The 15,100-nt window shown below is 34.5% G+C and overlaps 1 pseudogene; it reads right to left on the bottom strand.

Moving 5' to 3' along the window:
* Positions 1 to 13,028: 13,028 nt before the first annotated feature.
* LOC102500975 (BCL2/adenovirus E1B 19 kDa protein-interacting protein 3-like pseudogene) lies at positions 13,029 to 13,882 on the bottom strand (annotated as a pseudogene).
* Between the last annotated feature and the right edge of the window lie 1,218 nt (positions 13,883 to 15,100).

Raw genomic sequence — 15,100 nt, 5'->3', positions numbered from 1 at the left:
CCCAAGATCCCGAGAGGAGAATGGAGGAGAAGGGATTGTGGCGTGACCATCCCCCCTGGGGGGTGATTTCTCGCTTTCTGTCTCTATGTCTCTGTCTGTCTGTCTGGTGAGCGCACGCGCCCTATAGCAAAAACCTCTCCAAAAAATAATCATAATAACATAACCCACTCAATTATGTGGTTAATATTTTGGCTTTCTTGGTTTGTTTTCCATATCTGCCACCTTGCTGCACATATAGTCAGACCCTCTGAGTAGGTAATTAATGAGAAACACGCAGTTCTAACAAGTCACATCAGCTGTTCACATTTATTGGGAGACTACCAAAAGGGTCTTGCCTCGAAAGTGCAGCTTATAGAAAAGTCCTTTATTATTGAATCTATCTCAGACCTGAGCTCACTATTCAAGATGTCAGAGGTAGCTTAGATGTCAGAAAACCTTATATAAAACTAAGTTTCTGCATGTAGAAATTTAACATCTGCTATAGTTCTGAAATCTCCAGATTTGAGGATATCTAAATGCTCTGGTTATACCTTATCTACTTTCATATTGCAGCCTCCTTTGGTCTAGAAGGGCCTCAAAGACCCTCTCCTAGTACCCCATCTTGGACCAAGGTTGAGATTGGCATCATTGTCCTAAATCTAATGAGAATAATGTTTTAAAGTACTATTTCTCATGAAAGACAAAAACAAACAAACAAACCTAACAGTGGATTCCTTGGTCTCAGTTGAAATTTCAGTCTCATATATCAACAACATTATTTTAGGTGAAAAAAAAAACTGCATTTTTATGCCAATATTTACTAAATACAGGTTGTAATTTTTCCTTTCCCAGTGTGTGGGAGCTTCACATCACGCAGTTCTCCTTGCATTAAATTATGTTAAACAGCTAGCTTGTTAAGAATGGAGACATTACAGAGATATATCCAGTCTAGGGGAGACATTTCTTCTACGGGTTAAAGTAAGTAGTTGGATCAAAGTCAGGATATAGCTGCTACAGCTGGTCTGGTAGAAAATGGCAATTAAGAGAGAAAAGAGAACAGAAGAAAATTAGTCTTTTTTTTTTTTTTAGGTGGCAACAACAGAACCAGACTGCTTAAAACTAGTAACTGACTCCAAATGTCATATTTTCTACCAAATGCTAAATAATAATATTATTATTATTTTTTTTTGGAGAGATTTTTTTTTTGCTATAGGGCGTGTGCGCTCACCAGACAGAGAGAGACAGAGAGACAGAAAGCGAGAAATCACCCCCCAGGGGGGATGGTCACGCCACAATCCCTTCTCCTCCATTCTCCTCTCGGGATCTTGGGTGCGCACGCACACGTGCCCGGCGTGAGTTTTAAGCCACCGGGTCCAGGACGCGAACCGCGGTCGACTACGTGGGAGTCCAGCGACACAGCCATTACGCCAACTGCTGGTTCCCAATAATAATATTTTTTATAACTGTTACTTGGTTATATTTGTAGCCATATTAACTTATTTCACAACAAACTTATCATAGGTAGGTAGATAGATATATATATATATAGTCAGAGAGCACATACTCTCACTAAAGAGAGAAAGAGAGACAGAGAGGAGAAAGCACCTCCCTCCCAATGGGGCAGGGTCAATGCTGCAGTCCCCCTCCTCCACTTCTACATCCTGTTGCTATTTTGGGCACCCTGACTTCTATACTTCTAAGGATTAGGGATAAACACACACGTGTGACCTGCGTGTATTTTTCCAACCACCTGGGCGAGGACTTGAAGTGCAACTAGCCATGTGAGGTCCAGCTGCGCTAACCACTTGGACAGGAAATTGTCCAATATATTTTTATATACTATGTTTGTTATCTTTTTCTTATGTCTGTCTCAACAATATTTGGGAAGATTGAAGAGAAGTAGGTTTAAAGTTAGGAAACTTTTTTTTTTTTAAGTTTATTTTTTCCATGAAAGGGACAGAGAGGGAAGCAGAAAGAGAATGGAGCACCTAACAAGATCTTCGCACCCCTACCCACACCAGCCTTAGATAGCCTGATTCACATGGGCACATATCTGAGACGCAAGCCAGAGACTTTTCCATGTTATCCAGTTGGATTACCACTGTGCCACCTTCTGGCCCCCAAACATTTTTCTTTTCTGTTCTTCTTCTTTTCTGTTCTTCTTCTTTTTTCTTTTCTTTTCTTTTCCTATTCTTTTCTTTTTTCTTCTCTTCTCTTTTTTTTTTTCTTTTCTTTTTTTCTTTTTAAATTACTTTCAGTTCAGCCAGAGCTGGCATATGAATTGTGACAAATTCACGGACTTCTGCGCTGTTTAACATCCCATAACTATGTGTTCCAGGTACTAGTATTTATATAACTCTCTAAAAAGTGATACTAAATGTGTAAATGTGACATTAACACAAAAACCTACCTCCCCCCAAAGGAAAAGGGATAAGAGCGTGTGAGATGTCAACATTCCCAAAGCCAGAAAGTAGAGAGAGCTGACTTTGTAGGGTGAAGAAAGACGAAAAATAATTGCCTGGGTTTGAGGGGGAAGATGCCAAAGAGGAGCATTCTAGAACCATCCAGATCCCTTGGGTATTGGAGGTACCAATTATCTCTAAAGCTCAGGATGCCAATGGGATGGGAAACAGGTGATGGACAGTCTATAAAACTCACAGCTGCAATCCTATCCCTTCCTTCAGACTGTGCAACCAAACACTGTATCTTCTCAACATCCTCAATGGCAGGTGTTTGGTTTGTAGAGAGGATAAAGTACTGCAGTTCTGGGTTTAGGGACGTGAGTCCAACCCAGGAAACAGATAAGCCACTTGATTGAAAAATAGATCAATTCAGCAATACTTTGCATTCCAAATAGTGAAGGCCCCAACGTTCTTTCCTCACTTGGCTACCAAGAACTAGCTCATGCATACACTCAAACTCATTCCTATCCCTGTTCCAGCCTACTCCAGGAATATGATTATAGATTTCTCTCTGGGAAAACTGCCCAGTCTCATTGATAAGAGCTACAAATCTTACACAGGGTTTGTTGTGGTACAATGACATCCACCACTGAAAAATTTTTGTCTTTGCACAGAATGCTTGCACCTGTTTTTTAGAGTTCCAGTTAAAAATGAATGGACACTCTGAGTAGAAAGAATATACTATAAGGTAGCATCTAGCTGATGCTGTATTCATTCTACTCAGAGTTTCATGCCTAAAGTCAGACATATATTCACTGATAACGTACATACCAGTAAAACTTGCTATTGAAAATAGTTAGATTCCTTAAGACATTTTGTGAATCAGTAAAATGTGGGGGAAAAAAGGAATGGAAAACAACTATAGACACCTAACGTATATATACACACACACACATATTATATATACATGAATATATATGAAACTAGAAATGGAAAATTAATGATGATAACATGTTTGATTAAGCCACTATGCAGTATATTTTGGATGGGAAATCATATTTTGTATGCTGTGACAGTGCTCAGAGAAGGAATGTAAATTAATTAATTAATTTAAAATGTTTCAGAAGAAAATGACAGTGCACTTTAACTAGATTCTAGCTTTGTCCATAGTTTTAGTTTAAGGTATTTTGTGAATTGATAAAATGTGGAAAAAAAATGTAAAAAGAAAAAAACAAATTAAAAAAAAAGAAAAATGAATGGACACAAAGAAAGTATCACAGGATTTCAACAGTAATATTGAAAAGGCAGAACAGTCCAAGTATATAAGTAGAAAACAATTCAATGAAAAACAGAGAAGAGAAAGCAGAGAAAAAGGTAAAAAACTATAATTAATATCTTTATAAGGAAAGAAAAAAAAAGCATGGAATAAGACAACCATATACTTAAAAGGATACAACGTAAATAGCTCTTAAAATTAAAAGCAAAATATGAGAAATTTAAAAATCAGCAAAATTTTTAAAAGGAAAACTGACAACTGTCTCAAAACAAAAAAGATGGAATCATTAGATCAATATAAGAGGTCAACAAATAATTTTTTTTCTATTTTTAAGTTCTATATCTAGTCAAATATGAAGGTAGACTAAAACTTTTTCAGGTAAGTAAGGTTTCAAAATGTTTCCCTTCTATGTACTAATTCTCAGCAAGCTACTGTAAAAGTGAGTCATGAAGTGCGAAAGAAAATAAGGAAAATAAAGCAATAACATTCCCAAAATGAGCATAAAGGTAAGTCCCATGACAACACAGCCTCGCAGCCCTAGAGAGGAACCACACCAGATTGCAACAATCACTGAGCTCTAGGGAATGTATCTCTCTCTTTTCTCCCTCTTTCACTCTCTCTCACGTCCATTCACATATAACAGATGCAATGCATAACGGATGATATATTTCACTACTCTGAGAATTATTTTCAGCTTTGTAAGAAGTAATTTGAGGATACAAATAAATACACAGGAATGATATTGGAAAATGTAAATGAAAGCAATTAGTAACTCTTACAGTAAGATTATATAGTAAAAGACACATTAGCAGAGCAAACCATGTAGTGCACAAAATATATTCATGTTTTAAAATGCGAAATTCTTAATATACTTGAACATATGCCCATATTCTTTTGCATATACACAACACCAACTGCAATTAATATCATGTAATCATAGACATGCAAAAACTAACATTGATGTAAAGTTGTGATTTCATTGTATTTGAAGGATAAGGGAAGCAAGAGAGAGACTGTGTGTGTGTGTGTGTGTGTGTGTGTTAACACATGCACAAGGTAGGAGAAGGAGATATGTAATAGCTGAGGCTTCAATTTCCCCAGCAGGAAATAATATCGCTTTGCAAATTTGAAAATAAAGAAATAGCTATTAACATTTATTACTTGTAGGAAGCTAATATAAGCAGGAACAGCTAAAATGGTCGAAAGCAATTGTCTCTTTGTTAGCAAAAACAAAAAGTAGGTGTGGAAAGTAGAGGACCACAGTTTTGGGCATAAGAATTGTAAGACACAAAGTTCCAGCAGGGTTTAAGTTTACAAACTCTGAAACCAAAATACAGGTTTCAAATACTCTTCCACCACCTACTAATTGTGATTTTTCTGGCTTAAATGCTTAATGCTTTTTTTCCCCCGTTTACAAAATTGGGTAATAATACCATACAATTGAATTGTCTTATAGGTTGAATTAATACATGAAATCATTTAAATAGTATCTGGCACAATAATTAGTAATAGTGACACCACTGCTAACTACATGAAATAGTTTGATAAAAAATGAAAAAGAAAGCATAACACTGCATGATACATAAAAATTGGTCAATAAATAGGAAGGATCATTACATTTTAAAACTAAAAGTTGACAAATATTCCATAATAAAGTAAAGCCATTTTAAACCATTAAAGTATGTTTCTTACTATATAATAGCTAAACGAGAACATTTCATTAATTATGCTTAATCATGAAAAATTAGTGTCTATTGTAACTATCAGTATGTAAATATATCTCCTAGGATATGGATGAAAATAGACTTTTAGAAATTACGAATCTCATTGTCTAAAAAGAATAAGGACAGTACAATTGATTTCAAGGCTAATAATCAATGTTTGTCAGAAGGTTAATGAATACTTATGGTAATATTTCTTCTGTTCTATTGACCATTAGTATCATATCTGCTTTAGATATGCTTACACAGTAGCTGCTATCTCCTCTATGTTTCAATTCCACCTAATGAAAATTTAACCCTCAATATATTTTATCATGTTTCTACTCTTTCTTACACAGTGAATCAAATTTCAGCAAAGTTAACATTGACTGTTTTTTTTTTTCTCTTCCGTAGCTGTTAGAGATTTTTTCCTCCTAGTATCAACTGCATTTAAAGAGATGCTGTAAAGTAGGGAGGAAAAAAAAATCAGGTAATGTTTTGATGGCAATGGTTTTATTAATTATAACATGAAGTAAACTGTGTTTGTGTTTTTATTTGTATTTCCAACATACAACATAAATAAGACCACCTCCAGATATTCTTTTGGCAGGCACAAAAGCTGTTTATTCGACAGATGATATAGACAATAATGTATGGCTCATAATTAGGGAGAAAGCTGTAACTTAAGAAGTTCTGATGGCATTCAAACAGTTTGTGTGTAACTAAACCAAGGCTGTTAGTGAATGGCAGCTTTAAAACATTTTAAACATGTGGACAAAAAAATTGAATTTTTATTATTGTAAATGAAAAAGGAAGATTTCTGGAGAAGCTAGACAACATACTGTAATCCAGGCTTCAATGAGTTGAGGAGGAATGGTTTTGTATAAATAGAAACCTGCTCTTCAATACATGGGCCAAATCTTTGCCTCAAGTCCTCATACACAATCCACTCTGTAAAAGTACAAGGCAATTGGAGGGATAAGTATAACTGTATCATACATACTATGTTCAAAGAGCACATGTTCAAAGAGCACAAACATATATGTTCACTTTAGTTAATCAGTAAGACACTCACATAACCTTAAGACATTTTAATTAATAAGAAATATGGTATGTTTAAATTTAAGCCAAGTCTTTGTATTTTCAAAAACTGGTCAATTACATACCTTAACCACCATATAGGGCTGTCCTTTTTATTGCCAATTTGATTATTGAATAATTGACCTTCAATAAGTCACAAATACAAAAGTACCCATTCTTTGAATAATTTTGTGAGGTTGCATTGCTACAACCTCAAGAGTTCAGTTTGTACTCTGTGGTTGACCTGATTTTATCAGACTAATTCAGAAAGAGAGTTTACCGCATGGGTTAAGGTGTTTTACAAATGAAGAAAAGGTCTACTTTTTCTGATTTAATCTCACATAGAGGGACTGGCCTCAGAGCACAGTGGGTAAGGAAGACAGATCCCACAGGGCTGACCGAGGTTTGAATCTTGGCCCCGTGGCCTGAAAAATATGCTGGACTTGTGTGCCTGCATACCAAAAGACCTGATTGAAAGAAGGAATGGAGGGAAAAAAATTGTGGCATTATAAAACCTCACTGGAGGGTACCTTCTATTTGTCTTGTCTGGTGAACACCAGTGCCCTCTGACAATATAAATAAATTTAGGAATAAATATTACATATAAATTCATATTTCAATGGATGTTAGTAAAATTTATAATCTTGTAGAGACAGGTAAGTTTTATCACCATTGTCTGTTTCTGAGAAACAAAGAATAAACTAAAGATGGTCTGGTCTCTTATCTAAAATGGTTCAGCTTACCACTTTTCAACCTTACAATGAGTTGGGACATATTATAAGTCAAGTAGCAATTATATTTAAAATGACCACTATTAAATTGACTTATCATTCCATTTCTCTGGGAGAGAAAGATATAATTGTAGGTAGCATTTATTGAGAACTTATCAATTCAAAACACATACATGTTTCATGTATGATATCATGTGTAATCCTCACAGACTATTGAGTAGTAATGCTTACCATCATCTTCATTTTCTATATGCAGAAATAGAGACTCTTGATGTTAAATAAATAATTAAATATTTTATTCATTTTAACAAACATAGTTTGTAAAAAGGAAAGATATCATGTTATAATGTACAATGCCATACTTTTATTTTAACCTAGAAATGCTTTTATTTCAAATATCTGAAGCTCAGAAAGAAATTACTGTAAGAACAGAGAAGGTAAAGTTCTGCTTTCATTTTGAGATTTATCATAAAGAAAACGCAATTTATTTAATTTGCAAGTTTTAGAAATTAAGTAGAAAATCACTTATCATTAGAGTCCTGTGTATAGTAGGTATTTAAAAATATTTTTATAGAAAATCACTTATCATTAGAGTCCTGTGTATAGTGGGTATTTAAAAATATTTGTATATTGAGTGTTTAAGTTGTGAAATATAAAATTTTAGTTGTTGGATAATTATAAAGGAAAAAAGTACTTCACTCAAAGAAATTCAAACATTTAACTTTATTTCATCTATTCATGTTTCTTAAAAAAAAAAAAAAAAAAAAAAAGTAAGCCTGAAGATTCTCTTAGGCACTGTCTTAAAATGGATAAGCATAGAGCAGTGGTTTCAATTAAAAGAATGCTATTTCTAATCTACATATATTTAAAGAATGACTTTATAACTAGAATGCAAGGTACGTGAGAGAAATAAAAGTAAATATAATTTATACAACACAAATGTATTTTTGTTGGTAAATCCCTGATTTAAGTAGTATCAGAACTAAAAGACAACTTCATGGAGCAATAATTATAAAAACATATTAATGGGTTTAAAATGTATAAAGGTATAATTTATATGGCAGTAATAAAGCAAGGAAGGCAGAAGGGAATAGTGCTATACTAAAGCAATGTTTTTGTGTACTGTTGCCATTAGGTTGATGTTAACTCAAATAAGGCTACTTTAAGGTTCAGATTTTATATTCTCCAGTGAAACTACTAAGAAATAACTATTGAAAAATAGTTTAAAGGGACCAGCAGATGGCATAATGGTTAAATCACTGGACACCCACGTAGTTGACCAGTTTGAATACCAGACCCAGCAGTTTAAACTCATGCTGGGTATGTATGTGAGTGCCCAAAACCCTGAGAAGAGAATGGAGGAGAAGGGATTGTGGTGTGGCCATCCCACTTGGGAGGAGATTTCTTGTTTTCTGTCTCTCTCTGTCCCTTAGTAAGTGCATGCACCCTATAACAAAAAACTCTCTAAAAAATAAAATAGTTTTTTTTAAAAAAGGGAAATTAAAATGGCACACTATGTATATATTCAACATAAAATATTTTACTACTAAATACAAAAAGAGGCATTAATGAGTAAATAAAGAACATAATCTATATGACATAAAAAAGATATTTAATAAAGTCATAAGATATATAGAAAACAAAAATAGCAGATGATTTAAGTCTTACTTTATCACACATTATACTAAATATAAATGGGCTAAACACACTAATGAGTAGGAAACATTAGAGGAATGCATCTATAAAATGATTCACTGCGTATTATCTACAAAAGACATTTTTAAATTCAAAGATACAAATAGGTTGAAAATAAAAATATGGAAAAAATATACTATGCAAATGGCGACCAGTAGAGTGCTCCAAAGTGGATATTTTTATATTATAAAAAATAGATTTTTAAACAAAAATTGTCACTTGAGACAAAACAGAACATTTTAGAAGTATGAAGGTTTAATCAGGAGTACATAACAATTGTAAACATGTAGTCATCTAAAAACAAAGCCTGATAATAATGAAGCACACACAAAATGGAAGGGAAAAAATATAAAATTTAAATATTAAAAACTTAAAACTTCAATATTATACTTCTAGCAGTTTTAGAACTGAGGCAGAAGATAAAAACATAAATGTAAGACTAAAAACATTAGGCAAAGTAGACCTATTAGATGTCCATAGAGCACTCCACCCCACCACAGCAAAAAACAAATTCTTGTCAAGTGTACATGGAATATTCTTGAGAATAGAACATATGTTAAACCATAAAACAAGCTTAAATAAATTTAACAGAGTTGAAATTATACAAAATATGTTCTTTAAAAACATGGGATTTTTAGACATCAATAACAGAAGGAAATTTTTAAATTCAAAAATCTGTGGAACTTGAACAGCACACTTTTCAATAACCAATGAATCAAAGAAGAAATCATAAGTTGTATTGGAAAATACCTTGAGATGAGTGAAAACAAAACTGTAACATACCAAAAATTTTGGAATACAACAAAAACAAAACTTAGAAGAAAATTTATAGCTGAAAGCACCCACATCAAAAAAAAAATGTTAAAACAATAACTTACCTTTAATTTTAAGAAACTAGTAAGTGAACTTAATTCAAAGACAACAGGACAGAAATAATAAAGACCAGAATGGAAATAAATAGAATAAAGAATAGTAAGAAGACCATCCAAATCTATTAAGGCAATACTAGTTCCCTGAGGTATTAGCAAAACTGACAAATCTCTCAGTAGATGAATCAAGAAAAAAAGAGAAAAACTAAATTACTAAAACAAAAAAACACAGAGAACACATCATGTTGCATTATATAGAAATGAGAATTAGGAAAAAAAAACCTGTGAACAATTGTATATGAACAATTGATATAGCCTAAATGAACTAATTCCTAGCAGAAACAAACTTCCAAAACTGAAATAAGAAGACAGAGAAATATGAGTACACTTACACCAAGTAAAATTTTGAGTTAGTAGCTTAACAATTTCTAACAAAGAAATGTCTAACCACAGATGGATTTACTGGTGAATTCTACCAAATGGTTGGCATTAATATCAATACTTCATAAGATCTTCTAAACAACAGAAGAGGGAACACTTCTCCAATTATCCTATGAGACTTAAATTATCATCACAACAAAACTAGACAAAAATATCACAGCAAAACTACAGACCAACACCAGCAGGTGGATTAGTGGCGAGGGCACTGGACTCCCATGTGGTCAATGCCAATTCTAGCCCTAGACTTGGTGACTTAAAACTCATGCCAGGTATGTGTGCAGATATGCCCAAAATCCCTAGAAGAGAATGGAGAAGAGATTGAGACATGGTCATTCCCCCTGGGGGGTGATTACTTGCTTTCTAACTCTGTCCCTCCAGTGAGTGCAGGCACCCTATAAAAAAAATCCTGCCCCCTAAAAAACAAAAACAAAACTACAGATCAATATCTTTTATGAATACAGACCACAAAAAGAGGAACTACCAACTAAAAGCTACTGCTAACATTGTACATAATGGTGAAAGACAATGTTTTTTCTCTAAAATCAGGATGAAAGCAAGAATATCTCTTCTCTCTACTCTTACTCAATGCACTACTGGAAGTTTTTGTTTGTGCAATGAGGCAAGAAAAAAAATAAAAGAAATAAAGATTGAGGGTCAGCCAGGTGGCATGGTGGTCAAAGTGGTTAGATCCCACATAGCCAACTGAACAGCGTTCTGGACCCAGCAACTTGAAAAACATGCCAAGCAAAATCCTAAAAGTAGAATAGAGAAGAAAGAATTCCACTTTAGTGGTTATCATGCTGGGGGATACTTTCTCACTTTCCTTCTCTCTCCCTGTCTCTCTCTGACAAGCACATGTGCCCTATATCAAATTAACAAAAGAAGAAGAAGAAAACATAAATTGAAAATGAAGAAATATAACCATCCCTATTGACAGATAACATAATTGTCTATGAAGAAAATTCCAAGGGCTGATTTTCTAAAAATATTATAAAACTAATAAATGGTTTTAGCAATGTTACAGATTAACACTCAAAAATAAAATGCCTTCCTACATCTCAACAATATACATGGGTATAAATAAAAACAATGAAAAATTGGTGGAAACTGAAATTTAAAACACAATACCCTTTATAAGTGCTCCAAAGAAATTTTTACAAAGTGTACACAGGATATCAGTATACATAAAATTATGAAATGTTAATGAAAGAAATCAAAGACTATCTAAATAAATAGGGAAATGTTCTGTATTTATGAATTAGAAAACTCAACATAATGAAGATAACAGCTCTTCCTAAGTTGATCTATTAATATATGCTTAAGAAAATTTCTATCAAAACCCAAGTTAGATTTTTGTAGACCTCAATAAGCCTTTTCTAAAATTTATATGGAATAGCATAGAATCCATAGTAGCAAAAAACATTCTAGATTGTACAAAGAGGAATGATACGGAATGATCACTTTACTTAAACTTTACTATACATTGGGTCGTCAGAAAGCCAGTATGAACTTTTACATAGAAAACATTGAAAAATACATCATGACTTTTCCAATGACCCAACAGATACAATAATTAAGATAGTATAGTACCAGCAGAGGGATAGATACATAGATCAACAGAACAAAAGAAAGTACCAAAATATAAAAAAAATCATACTGATTTTTGTTGGATGTGAAAAAGCAATTCAATAAAATTGCCTTTTCAAGAAACAGTATGGGAACATTTGGACACCCATAACCGAAATGGGGCCTGGCATGACATAGTGGTAATGCAACTGAACCCATACAGGAAAGGTCCTGGGTTCGCATCCTGAGCAGGCCAGGCAGGCATGTATATACATGTGATCCAGGTGGCTAAGACTAGGCATAGTTTGTGGTATGAAGACCCTATTGTGGTGCCTGACTCTCCAACTCTCTGTCACTCTGTTCTACTCATTGAAGAAATCAATGAATAAAATGAAAAAGCTTTTTTTTTTTTTTTTAAAAATGAATGTTGACGTAGATTGCAAATCTTACACATACAAAAAAAAAAAGCTAACAATGAATCACAAATGTTAATGTAAAGTATACAACTATAAACTATTGAAAAACTTCTTAAAGTTTCTTATTAGAAAACTTCATACAAAGAGCAGTACATAAAAGGGAAAGTTGATAAGTTGGACCTTATCAAAATTGTAAACTTCTGCTTCAAGGAAGAACTGAAAAAAAGATGAAAGCATAGCCTAAATTGTGGGGAAAAGTATTTTCTTTTTTTTCTTTCTTTTCTTTTTTTTTTTCTTCTTTTGGTTTAAAATATATACATTTTTTATTGTCCAGGATATTTTTTCCTTGTGTCTTCCTTTTTGTGTTGTTTTATTTTCTTTCTAATAACTATAAATTTAAGCTTAGGGAAGCTTCTTTCTGACTTGGGGAGAAAAATTATATACAATAAAGCTTTTATATAATTGTTAACCTGATCTTTTTTTGAGAGATGGTAGTTGTTTTGTAAGAGTAAAATTTATACCATCAATGATACAGTTCTAAACAATAGCTTCACTGACAAAATTACAATCAACTGGTGGCATTTGCAGAAAAGAAGCCTTTGCAAATTTCTAAAAAACACTAAACTCTCTTAGGAACTTCTAAAGTGTCACATTAGAAGTTCAAAAAAAGAGTAAATGTCAAAAAAGGAATAAAGTTAGTAAAATGCCTCAGTGGAGTTTGGATAAAATACTGGATCTGAGAATTAATGGAATTGGATATGTAAAAATAGGGTGATAGATTGGGTCATGCTTACAACGGTCTCAAGTTCAAATAAACTGCTGCGACAATACACCACTTCGCAGGTCACACATTTCCAGGGGCACTTCTTTCCCTCAGCTGGAGCTGGCAGAAGGCATGCCCAGTCATTTTCCAATGTAGATACCTAGTCCCAAAGCCAAAACATGAGAAAGGAAGAGGGATGGAATGAACATTTTCAAAAATTCTACAGAAAAAATACCCCTTTTCTTAATTGCTCAACTTTTCTCATATTTAAAGACATAGAACATTTAGGGTACCTGAAGTAGACAGCAGGTGCTGGCAGAAGGCAGTGCTCCATCTTTTTCCAATATAAATGTCTAGCCCCAAAGACAAAACGTGAGAAAGGAAGAGGAATGAAATGAATACTTTGAGAAATTCTGCAGAGAAAATATTCCCTTTCTTCATGGCTCCACTTTTCTTAACGCTTAGAGACAGAGTTTAGGGTGTCTGAAGTGGAACTCCTTGGGTTGAATGTATCCAGGTCTTCTGGACCTGCATGATACCCAGTCTGAACTTTTCTTTAAGGCTTTAACAACTTCTTTTTCTCCTACAATTCTTCCTCTGACCGAGACCTATGGTCCTTGCTGGTGTGCATTTCCACATCAAACATGATTTGCCCATCTTCCTGAGGGGAAGGGCTGTCACAGAGGGAACTGCCTCTTGAAATGCTCTGTCCTCACTCATGGTGTGCATCCAAAAGAATCTTCTCCATGTCTCCGTTGTGCATGGAGGATGATGACAGTGTGTGCTCCAGCCCCCCTTTCTTCCCACTGCCATTATCATTGCCATTGCTCTGTTTGTGGGGAGCTCCACGTGGGAACTGGTGAGGCCAGCTGGCAGGGTCAGAGGCTGCTTGCCTTCCTTACAGTTGTGCAGGGGCAGTGGTGGCTTGATGAAATGAGACAAAATGGTTGGGCAACTGGAAGAGCTGTGGCCACAGCAGGACCATCTTTTTTTTATTTTTTATTTTTTGGAGAGGTTTTCGCTATAGGGCGCGTGCACTCGCCAGACAGACAGAGAGAGACATAGAGACAGAAAGCGAGAAATCACCTTCCAGGGGGGATGGTCATGCCACAATCCCTTCTCCTCCATTCTCCTCTCGGGATCTTAGGCACGCACACACATGCGCCTGGCGTGAGTTTTAAGCCACCGGGTCTGGGATGCGAACCGCGGTCGACTATGTGGGAGTCCAGCGACACAGCCATTACGCTAACTGCTGGTTCCCATGCAGGACCATCTTTTGAGAAAATATTTTTAAACCACATATTAGACAAAGGTCACTTATGTAAAATATATAAATCACTCTTTAAACTCAACTATGTTAAAACAATCTAAATAGCAAATGGGTTAAAAATATTAGAGCTATTTCACCTAAAAGAAAGAATAGTACACATAAGCACATGAAAACATGTTCAACATTTTAGCCACTAAAAAAGCGAAAATTAAAATCAACACTAGATATCAGTACATACTATTAATATAGCTATCCACACACACAAACACACACACACACACACATTTTTAAGTGTTAAAACCAAAAACTAATGGGGATGCAGAGAAGTTGGATCACTTATGTATGTATTGCTGGTTAGAATCTACATGTACAGAGTACATGATACATGTACTCTGCAGTCTTCTAAAGCCAAAAATGTGATTATAATAAAATCCAGCAATTGTACTTTTATTAAAATTTAAATTTATTGGGACCAGCAGTTAGTGTAATGGCTATGTAGCTGGACTCCCATGTAGTCAACCATGGTTTGAATCCCAGTCTCGGTGGCTTAAACTCACACCGGGCGTGTGTGCATGTGTGCCCAAGATCCTGAGAAGAGAATGGAGGAGAAGGGATTGTGGCATGACCATGCCCCTTGGGGTTGATTTCTCGCTTTCTGTCTCTGTCTCTGTCTTTCTGGCGAGCACACGTGCCCTATAAGAAAAACCTCTCAAAAAAAATTAAATTTATTTATTTGTATTCATTTACTATACATCATTATAGCATAAAAATGAGATTTTTCCATCTAGAATACACTATTGATTGGTTCAATCAAGCACATCAACATATGTGTTATAATCAACAAATAAATTTCCATTTCTTTTTTTTTTTTTTTGAGAGGTTTTTGCTGTAGGGCCTGTGTGCTTGCCCGAA

The sequence above is a fragment of the Tupaia chinensis genome, unplaced genomic scaffold, assembly GCF_000334495.1.
Source record: "Tupaia chinensis unplaced genomic scaffold, TupChi_1.0 Scaffold143837_1, whole genome shotgun sequence".
Classification (NCBI taxonomy): Eukaryota; Metazoa; Chordata; class Mammalia; order Scandentia; family Tupaiidae; genus Tupaia; species Tupaia belangeri.
This window is presented reverse-complemented; position numbering and strand designations above follow the sequence as displayed.